This window comes from Propithecus coquereli, unplaced genomic scaffold, assembly GCF_000956105.1.
Source record: "Propithecus coquereli isolate 6110/MARCELLA unplaced genomic scaffold, Pcoq_1.0 Scaffold469, whole genome shotgun sequence".
Lineage (NCBI taxonomy): Eukaryota > Metazoa > Chordata > Mammalia > Primates > Indriidae > Propithecus > Propithecus coquereli.
The window spans coordinates 833,342-842,901 of record NW_012150496.1 but is presented as its reverse complement, the minus strand read 5'-3'; the positions used below and the strand labels follow the sequence as shown (position 1 = coordinate 842,901).

Here is a 9,560-nt window from a genome sequence, read left to right as displayed (position 1 = left end):
TCTCCGTTTACATATACTTTTGCTGATTCATTTGAAAATAACATGCAGACATCTTGACCCTTCACCCCTAAGAACTTCAGCGTGGATCTCCTAAGCATGAGGACCTTCTCCAACAGAAACACAAGATTATTTTCATACCCAAAAAAACCTGCAATAATTTCCCGCTGTCTTCTGATTTACAGTCCATATTCGAATTTCCTCAGTTGTCTCCTCTGTCTGTTGCAGTGGTTTTTATTTTTTCAAACCAGGATCCAATCAAGTTGCATCCATTATATTTGGTTATGTTTTCTTTACTTTCTTTTCATCTAGCGTAGTCTCCCCACCTATTTGTTTTTCATGACATTTTTTCGAGAATCTCTTGATCTTGTGTCTGTGGAAATGGCACCGGTGAGGCTGGCACAGTGGCAGCAGAAGGGCGGTTTGGGGACACTTGGCGAAGGGGGTTCTTTGGTCGCATTCGGCAATAAGAATGTGAAACAGAGGATATGGGGCCTAACTATTTGCAAGCCTTCGTGGGGAGAATTAGCGAGGGACAAGGCTTTGCATTTCAAAGGACACTGAAGATTCAGCAAAATTACAAGAAATTGCTATGGAAGAAAAAGAAGCCTCAAACATCACAGGAATCCCAATTCAAAGATCGGTACCCAGATCATCTGAAACGTCTCTATTTAGCTGAAGAGGAAAGACTCAGGAAGCAACCAAGAAAAGGTGAGCAGCCTTTGCCTGAAGAACAGCACAGCACTGACCAGGCTTCGTCTGAAGATCAGTGTAGCTTTGACCAGCCTCAGCCAGAAAAACAGTGTAGCAAGAAAGTAAAGGCCTTTACTATTCCAAAGAAAAATAAAAAGAAAACATCCAATCGAAAAGCACGAGAAGAATAAGAACAGATACGAGCCAAGTGTGCTGCTAAGAAACAAGAATTTGAGAGGAGAAAACGAGAGAGCAGAAGCTCAAAGGCGCTAGAAAAAGAAGAAAATGGAAGTGTTCAAAATATTGAGTAAAAAGACTAAAAAGGGCCAACCAAACTTGGATTTACAGATGGAGTATCTTCTTCAAAAAATAAAAGAAAAAAATTAAATCCGATATTTTTTCTCGCAGGGTAAACTATCTGCTATCTACTGAGTTCTTTTGTATGTGTAGTGGGTACCTCCTAACAATGAACTGGATTTGTCACATAAACTGGATTGCTAAAGTCTACTAAATATAAAATGTGCAAATACTTTTTGTCCTTATAAAAGAAACTTTCCTGTATATGCTCTATATAATATGACATGTTTCTTATTTATTTGCCTCTGAAGGAAGGTTGGCCTGAAGAACTGAAAGAACATTCGATTTGGGAGATAGGCTCAAGCATGTAATACTTTTGTACCACATGAAATTTGTATGAAATAAAATGTTTTGAAAATACGAGGGGAAAAAAGAATCTCTTGATCTCACCCTTTGTCCACTGCACAAACCCATCCCCAAAACTAACCCCAAGGCAGAGCCGACTACATATTCCTCCACTCCTTACTTACTCTTTTTCTAGGCTTTTGTTATTACAGTCTTTTCACTCGAGGAAGGGGCTCTCAAACTGGGACAGCCTAGGGTGGGGCCTACACAGTTCAGTCTTAGCCAGGTCCGTGGCTCCATTCATCTGAAATCTAAGTTGATTCTCTTCTCACCGCCTCCTGGGGGTCCCAGAAATATAAACACCCAGCAGCCTCTTCCACCAGCATTTTTTGTCTCTATTGATGTTGCCCTCAATTCACTGACTACACATTCTATTTCCACTGTCTTAATCTTACATACAAAACAGAGCTTTTCCCCTTCAAGTACAATAGATATCCCTTGTGATCAAAACTACACCAGAGGTTTAATGAGATCGTTTATGTAATCACAGCACAGTAGCAGCATATAGTAAGCACTCAGTAAATACAAGCTATTATTGCTGGGGCAGTGCAAAGGAGGGCTCTTCTCTCACTCTGTCCTCCTGCGTTGCCTAAGGTTGCAGCTGTGTTTTGGCAGCCACCTCACACTAATGAAGCACACTGGCCTTGTGATATTTCAAACCTGCAGGTATCTTTTGCATGAAGTGCAGCGAGGCCAGACCTCTCTCTTCTACACTTGTGCAGCTGCTTTTAGGAACCTAAAGAATGACTCGCGTTTGTCTCCTTTCATTCCGTCTAGGCTTTGGCCCATCATCCTAACCAGTTGGCTTCATTTTAAATCTCGGATTTTGTCACTGAATGTATCAGGTCTCCCTGCAAGTTTCGCTTCCTGTAAATTTGGAACCATGACTCATAAGTCATCATCTGAGTTGGTGATAAGAAATATTGAATGAGACGGGGGCATGCCATCAGAATCCTCCCTCCAGCTTGAGTCATTCATATAACAGATATTTACCGAGCACCTATAGTGTGCTCTGTGGTGGACACTGTTCCATCCTTAGATGTGAATGTCCAGCCATCTGCAATTTGGCTAATCACACTTCAGATCTAACCCCTATTTCTTCATCTTGCCCATTGGGAATCCTGAAAGATTCTGTCAGGTGCTTTGCTAAAATGAAGCATACAATATGCAGAGCAATGCCTCCATGTACCAATCTATCAACAATGGAAATGAGGCTAATTTGACTAATTACTCTTAGTGAGCCACACTGGCTGCGAGTAACACCTGCCATCTTTCATAAGGGCTCACACCCTATCTGACTGCAGATCAACACCAGACAATCTTTCTGGAATCCTCCCATTCCCCCATCTCTCTCAAACCTGGCACATTTGCCCATCTCCAGTTTTCCCCCGGCCCTCCCAGCTTCCTGATTTCTCCATATTTACCAGGAGGGGCTTTACAATCACACAGGAAAGTTGTTTGATATATTTAGTTGAAATTAAGAGAATTAAGCTCACATAAAGCAGAAGGGCTCTCCTTGAGTGCTGCGTGATCTTTCTTGGGTCCCAATTACCCCATAATCATGTTTATTATCCTTTCCAGGTTGAAGATTAGTCTCTTTAATAAAGAAAATAGAAGACTGTTAGGAGAAAGGAGACTTTACATTTTTCAGTCTTTTATTAACATTACATCATCTGTCTTGAACAATGGGTTTATCTCTTCCCTGTTATTCTGGCTCTGAAAAAAATTTTAGCTTTTAAAGGCAGCTTTTGTTACCTTTGCATTTTATTATAAGTCCCTGTCATTCTGGGATTCAATAATAATAGTATTAATACCACCTAACATTTATTGCATACTTACTGTGTTTTAGACACTGTGCTAAATGCCTTACACATACTCATCTCATTAGTAAACATTTCTGAAACCATCTATTCTTGTAATTTTTCCTTTAGTTTTTCTCATTCATGTCCTCTTAAAGTCTGAGCTTAGCCATGAGCTCTCAGTGCAGCCATTTGCGTTTCTTTAAAAGCTGCTTCTCTACGCTTCCTCCTAGATGAGTGGGTCCTCCCTCTGAGGTCAGGACAAACTGGGTACCCGATGAGTCCAGCCTTCCAAGACTGCGAGAGGGGTGGGTTCCCCAGGGCTGACAGGATAACGCAAGGCCTTGATTCAGGGTAGCTGATGGCCATGTAAGGGAAGAGAGAAGTAAAAATTTAACCCTGGAAGGATGCAAAGGGTGGAGAGGTGGGCTGAGCATTGGGCCCTAGGGGTGCAGAGGGAAAAAGTCCAAAGGCTAAAGTCTGGGGACAATGAGCATGTGTCTGGAAGCGGGGAGAAGTCGTCCAGATGGAAGAGCTGTGAACAGTGTGGACCTATCATTTCGCTTTTCACCACCGAGGGTCAGAATTGAGCCCAGCGGAGTGGCTCTCCCCTCTACTTCCTCCACCTGCTGAGGACTCAGGCTGGCAACAAGCAGACTTCACCAGATGCTCTACTTTTAGCAGAATGAGTCTTTCTGACAGTTTCCCAAGAGCCAAATTTCCTCATTACTCCTGGATCTTGCCTCTGTTCTGTTCCATGATTTGCATTAAAAAAAAATAGATATAGCCTCCTCATTGTGCTGTCAACTCTTTGAGATGAGGGACTGTGTTTTTGCAAAATTCTCTCCCAGGGCCAAGCACAGGGTAGGGGTTCAACAAACATTTGGTGAGTTAATGAATGAAATCAAAGTACTCTCCTTCTGCTCCTCTGGCTGGGTGGCGTAGGGAATAGTCCCAGAACAATATAATCTATGTTTCTTTCTCCTTTTAACTGGCCCTAGAAATTCTCCATAAGGCATGTGCAGATGTCCCCAGGTGTGTGAATTTCCAGGCATATATTTTGTACACAAAGATGCTTCAATATATATTACTCTTTCATCTTACTGAAGACCTCAAAAGGGACCAGCACCCCAAAGGAGCATGGATTTCTCTTTGTAACTTGAAGCAAACGTTCTATGGATGAGCATGCAGTAGGCAATTAATACATGCTTGTTGACTAATTAGGGAGCACAAATAGGTAAATTAGTAAGAAAGAGCTGCAGTATATACAATGAAATAACGAAGTTCTCTAGAACAGTCGAATCAGCCTCTGAGGGCTCTGTGCATGTGGAGAGGAAGTGTTGGCTAGCTAGGCAGATCTGCTTCTAATTAGGCTTCAATCAGGATAATATTGCAATTAGCTGGGGATATTATAGCAGTTAGTTTCTATTCTTGGAACCAACTCCTGGGAGATTTAAGTTGGGTGGTAAAAGAAGGTTGTCCCAGAAATAAATTTACGGCGAACCACTGCTAAGTGAATACTGCACGTGTGGCTAATCGAACCACCCATGTAAACCCGATTCGATTGCTTCATTTCGTATCGATGGCACTTAAACACAGGCTCAGGAATTTGGATGGCCACTTAACAGAGCACGGCTCAGGAAATTATAGTTTTCAAATTTTGGGAAAATTGGTGAATTTTGACAACTTGTGTAGCTTCTCCTCATCAGGATAGACAGCCTTGGCCTCTGAGTTCTGGCTGACAAGCGCTTGCTGCCGAGACAGGCACTGAAGGGAATGAAGAAATAATGTCCCCAATTATCCTTCCACTTATTGAGACGTTTAAAAAATCCACCCCCGCCCCCCGACAATCCCCTGTAAGTAGCTTAATTTTCCATGTGTCTCGAGCTGCTGGCAGAGCCAGGTGGATGTTGTGTCTGGGGATGTTGGCTCTTCCTGGTGGGGCAGGTAAGGCTTGGCAGTCGGAGACAGCGCGGCAGAACCAAGCCAGACATCTCTGGCTCTCGTCTCCCGCCCCCTGCACTTCTTCTCTTTCTTCTGCATCAGGAGAGACGGCTGTAGGGCCCAGAGTCTTTTGTCGAAGAGCCTCAGCTGGAATCCTGCCTGGCTCCACTGCCAGCTGGTTAGATGATTCTGGCTTTCTGAGCCCCAGTCTCTCCATCTGTGAAATGGGTGTGATAATATCTGCCCAAATTGTTTCAGGAGATTGTTGGGAAGGGGTGGTGCCTATACGACTGCCCTGAGGTTTCAAGGAGTCTCTGGGTGCTGGTTTTGCCCAGAATGTTTACCTTAAAGCTGATAATCACAGGCTCTCAGGACAGGCCCAGGAACCCCCCATCCCAGCTGATGCGGGCTGCCCTGCAGATGGCGCTGTGGCCCGGAGAATGCTGCCGGCTACAAATCAGGGTGGCTTTGACTAGACCTGAGCGTGTTTGGCAATATAGGTGGATCCAGCCTGGATTTCCTTTACTTGCACATCCTGGGTGTGTGTCCCTCACCAAAGGTCCCCCATTGTCACATTGGGTTTCTCATAGAGCCAGTTACCTGCGAAACTAGCGACCCTCTATTTCTCCTTTCTGCCCTCTCCCGTAGATAGAGCAGTGGGTCCCGCCTTCCCCTGCGACCTGGCCTCTCCTACCTGGACGTGCCCATCTGTGGGCAGGCTGGGCCTGCCTCCCCAAACTAAGCCACTCAAGCATCACTTGGCCCCTGGGGGAACGCCTGCAGCGGTGTGTCTGTAGCCCCTCTAATCTCAGTGGTGCATCCTAGCATTTAGATGAGGATGACTCCCGTGGGCTCCCATCCACAGATGGAGGCTGCCAGTTCTGCCCATGGAAATGCCCTTGTTCTGACTCAGTTTCCCTTCAAGATGAAGCTAGGCAGCCAATGCCAAAAGAGAGAAGGCCCCAAGATCCCTGTGTTGTGCTCAGGAGACAAAGGCCTACCTTTATAGCCCAGCCTAAAGGCCCACACATCCAGGTTGGAACCCGAGCTCCACCGTTCAGCGTGTGTGTGAACAAGGGCTTGATACAGAACGCCCTAAGCTCCCCTTCTCTGCCTGGAAAAAGAATAGCATGATACCTGCCTCATAGGACGCAGTAGTGAGGATTAAATGAGACAAGGTATGCAGTAGGCTTGGAGTAGTGCCTGGCATGTGGGAATATTCAAATGGTGATTATTATTAAGTGAGGAGCAGATGTGTAATGGGGTAGGAGGTATCAGACCTGGGAGGAGACAAGGAGAGCTAGCGAGGGAGGGGCATGCCAGGGAAGAGACAGTGGGTTCCAGAGAGGAAGGTTTCTTGGTGACCCTGGAAAGCCGCTATGGAAGCCCACCCTTACTCTGCTGACCCTCTGGGGTAGCCATGCTGGCAGGCGGCTGGGTCAGTGATCCTGTCCGCCAAGGGCACTATGTCCTCCGTGTCCCGTGAAGACTGCTCCCTGCGACAACTATGATATTTATCACACTACGGTTAGAAGCCCAGGTGCTGAGGCCAGACTGCCTGGTTCACGCATTAGCTGTGTGACCTGACCTTGGGTGAGTTACTTAGCCCCACTTGGCCTCAGTTTCCTGGACCGCAAAATGGGGTTGTGCAGGGTTGGCAAGTTAATGCTTGCAAGGAGGTGGCAACAGTGCCTGGACTTAACAAGGGCTCCATAAGTGTTATCTGGCACCATTGTCATCTCTGTGGCCATCTGTGTATAGGGTCTGGTCTCGGGTTCACGTCTGTGTGCCTGGTGCCCTAACATTGCAACTTTCTCTCCCTTTTTAAAATCAATCTCTCTTCTCTGCCTCCCTGTCTCTTGATTTCCTCTTCTCTTTCTTAGCACATTATTCACTCACTAAATGTGTGAAGTGCCTGCCATGTGCCAGGCACCGGGGACGGGGAGGGCGTGGGGGACATAACGATGGACTTCCTGAGGGCCCACGGCCAGGCAGAACCGCGTTTGTCCACTGCCGGTGTTTTCCCCCCACCACGGTGGAGCCAGAGTCTGGAGAAACCCAGGCACTGAGGACTGAGCCAGCCCAGCCCCCACAGGAGGTGGGGCTGCCATCACCCTCAGCTTCCAGGCAGAGCTGGGGGACTTCGGGGGAGGGAGATCCTCCTTCCAGAGATGAGACAGCGGCAGCAGAGGTGAGAGTCTGGCTGGGAGTGAACAGGGCTGGTGGCTGACAGCTAGTCTGTCACATCCAAAAGCTCCTTATCCAGGGATAGCGCTCCTCTGCCCTGCCAATGACAGGGCCATCACGCACAGGTCACCACCAGGTTGTACAGGACCAGACACCACTGCCTCTCCCTAGGTAGGGTGACAGATGTCACAGGAGCTTTGGAAGCTCTGGGGGAGAATTGGGATACCCACCCTTGCAATCGTGTCACAAGTTCCCAGAGTCACGCAAAAATGTTTTTGCCTCTGTGCCTTTGCAGCGGCTGTTCCCTGTGTCCAGGCTGCTCTCCCCTATCTTGGACCTTCTCCATGTGACAGTGTCCTGTGTATCCTAAAGACCTGGTCCCTAGTCACCTCCTCTGGGAAGCCTTCAATGCTCCAGGAGAGAGGGAAGCCCGGCCTCTTCCTAGCGACCCCGATGCCCTGTACGTACATTTACTACCACAGTTGTTGCATTGAATGATCATTACTTGTTTAGGTGTCTGTTCCCCCCACCATGGACAGTGAGTTCTTGAGCCTGACGCCAAGTCTCGGCTTTCTCTGTAGAGCCGAGTACATAGCTGGCGCTCAACAAATGCACGCCAGGGAATGGATGGTCATGGCTGTCGCCATCCACCTTGACACAAGTCTTGACACTGGGCAGCATCCAATCCCTGCTTGAACCCTGGCCTAGAGCAACAGAACTGCTTTAGTCGGGGGTTTGGGTCTGGAAGGCCTGCTACATAGAAGGATCTAGAATGAGGAGTTCTTTTCCTATTGAGGATGTTGGGGCCAACGGAAAAACTTCCCCTTCACCCTCTGAAGGTTCACTGAAAAATCAACTCACAAAAGGCAGATGAACTGGACAAATTCACACACATTTATTAATAGGTACCTGGGAAGAACCACAGAGTGATGACCTGCTCCCCAAAGGGGTTCAGAAGCTTATATGCCAGCCTGGCAGACGGGTTATGGGAGGGGCAGAGGAGGGATGCTGTTGAGGGGCAATACATGATTATCAGGGAGGGTGAATGAACAGTTCTCGCTGGAATTTGAATGAACCTGAGAGACAGACGTTACCTCGTGAAAGGGTCTGTGCGTGTGTGGGTCATTCTTGGCCTTCTTGTCTGCAATAGATAATGAGAAAACAGGGAGGGCAAGAAAAACCCATTGTTCTCTTCAATGGGTCCAGACTTCAGGCAGAGAGAGGAAGTTAGAGAACAGCTTCACCCTGTCTTTAGGAGAGATGGTGGGCAGTGGGGGGGTCAGAGAGACCTTGAGGGTCTCCTTCAGCTCAGTGTTTCAAAGTGCTATATTTTCGGGTATTAGTTTCTGAGCTCCGACAAGGACCAGGATCTAAGCTCTTGTTTTCTAATAAACTAGGAGACACAGTTTGAAATGGTCTCTCAATGTACAGGATGAGTTTGGGCTTAGAATTAGTGGAGCCTCCTGTTCCCAAGTAAAGGGACCTGTACAACTTGAACCACACCCGCTGGAGGGCAAATGAGACAGGCGGAAATCCAGGGAGACTCAGAGGCCACAAAGGGAAAAAAACAAACAATAAAAAAAAACAGTTTAATTTCAATTTCTAATGCAATAACATAAAGTGTTCCACTTGTTTGCTTTTAAAATGGAAAACAGAAAACATAAAATGATTTAACAAATGAAGGAAGTAATTAGAAAAACATGTCTTCAGTTCTATGTGGTGGAAAGTTAGGAAAAAGAAGACTCCAGGCAAGAGAGAACAGGAAGGGGGAAGGGAAAGTAAGGAGGGCAGTGGGGGTGTGGGGAGAGAAGGAGCGGGGAGGGAGGGGAAGGGAGAGAGAGGGGTGTGTGTTGAGAAAAACCGGAAGAGATGAACATAGAAACTCTCTCTCTCTCTCTCTCTCTCTCTCTCTCTCTCTCTCACACATTTTGATCTTACCAAAGATTTGCCTTTTAAAATTGATGTTTTATGTATCGCTAATTTTTCAAGATTAAAATAAAATAAAATAAAATTGAAGTTTGGTTTTATTTTTTATTGTTTTTACATTGCAAGAGAGCAATTTTGAATACATCCCTCTCGTCTTCTGACTTCTAGCACAAGAAGTTACCGATGAGAAGTCGAATGCCTTTCTTAGCATTGATCTTATTTAATATAATCTGCTTCTTCTCCACTCTGGAAACTTTTAAGATCTTCTTTTATCTTCACGTACATCACCATGAAATTAGTGTGGGCCTTTCT

At 46.3% G+C, this 9,560-nt stretch overlaps 1 pseudogene; it reads left to right on the top strand.

Annotated features, from left to right (window-relative positions):
* Nucleotides 1–378: 378 nt before the first annotated feature.
* Nucleotides 379–1,077, top strand: LOC105819078 (annotated as a pseudogene).
* Nucleotides 1,078–9,560: the final 8,483 nt, after the last annotated feature.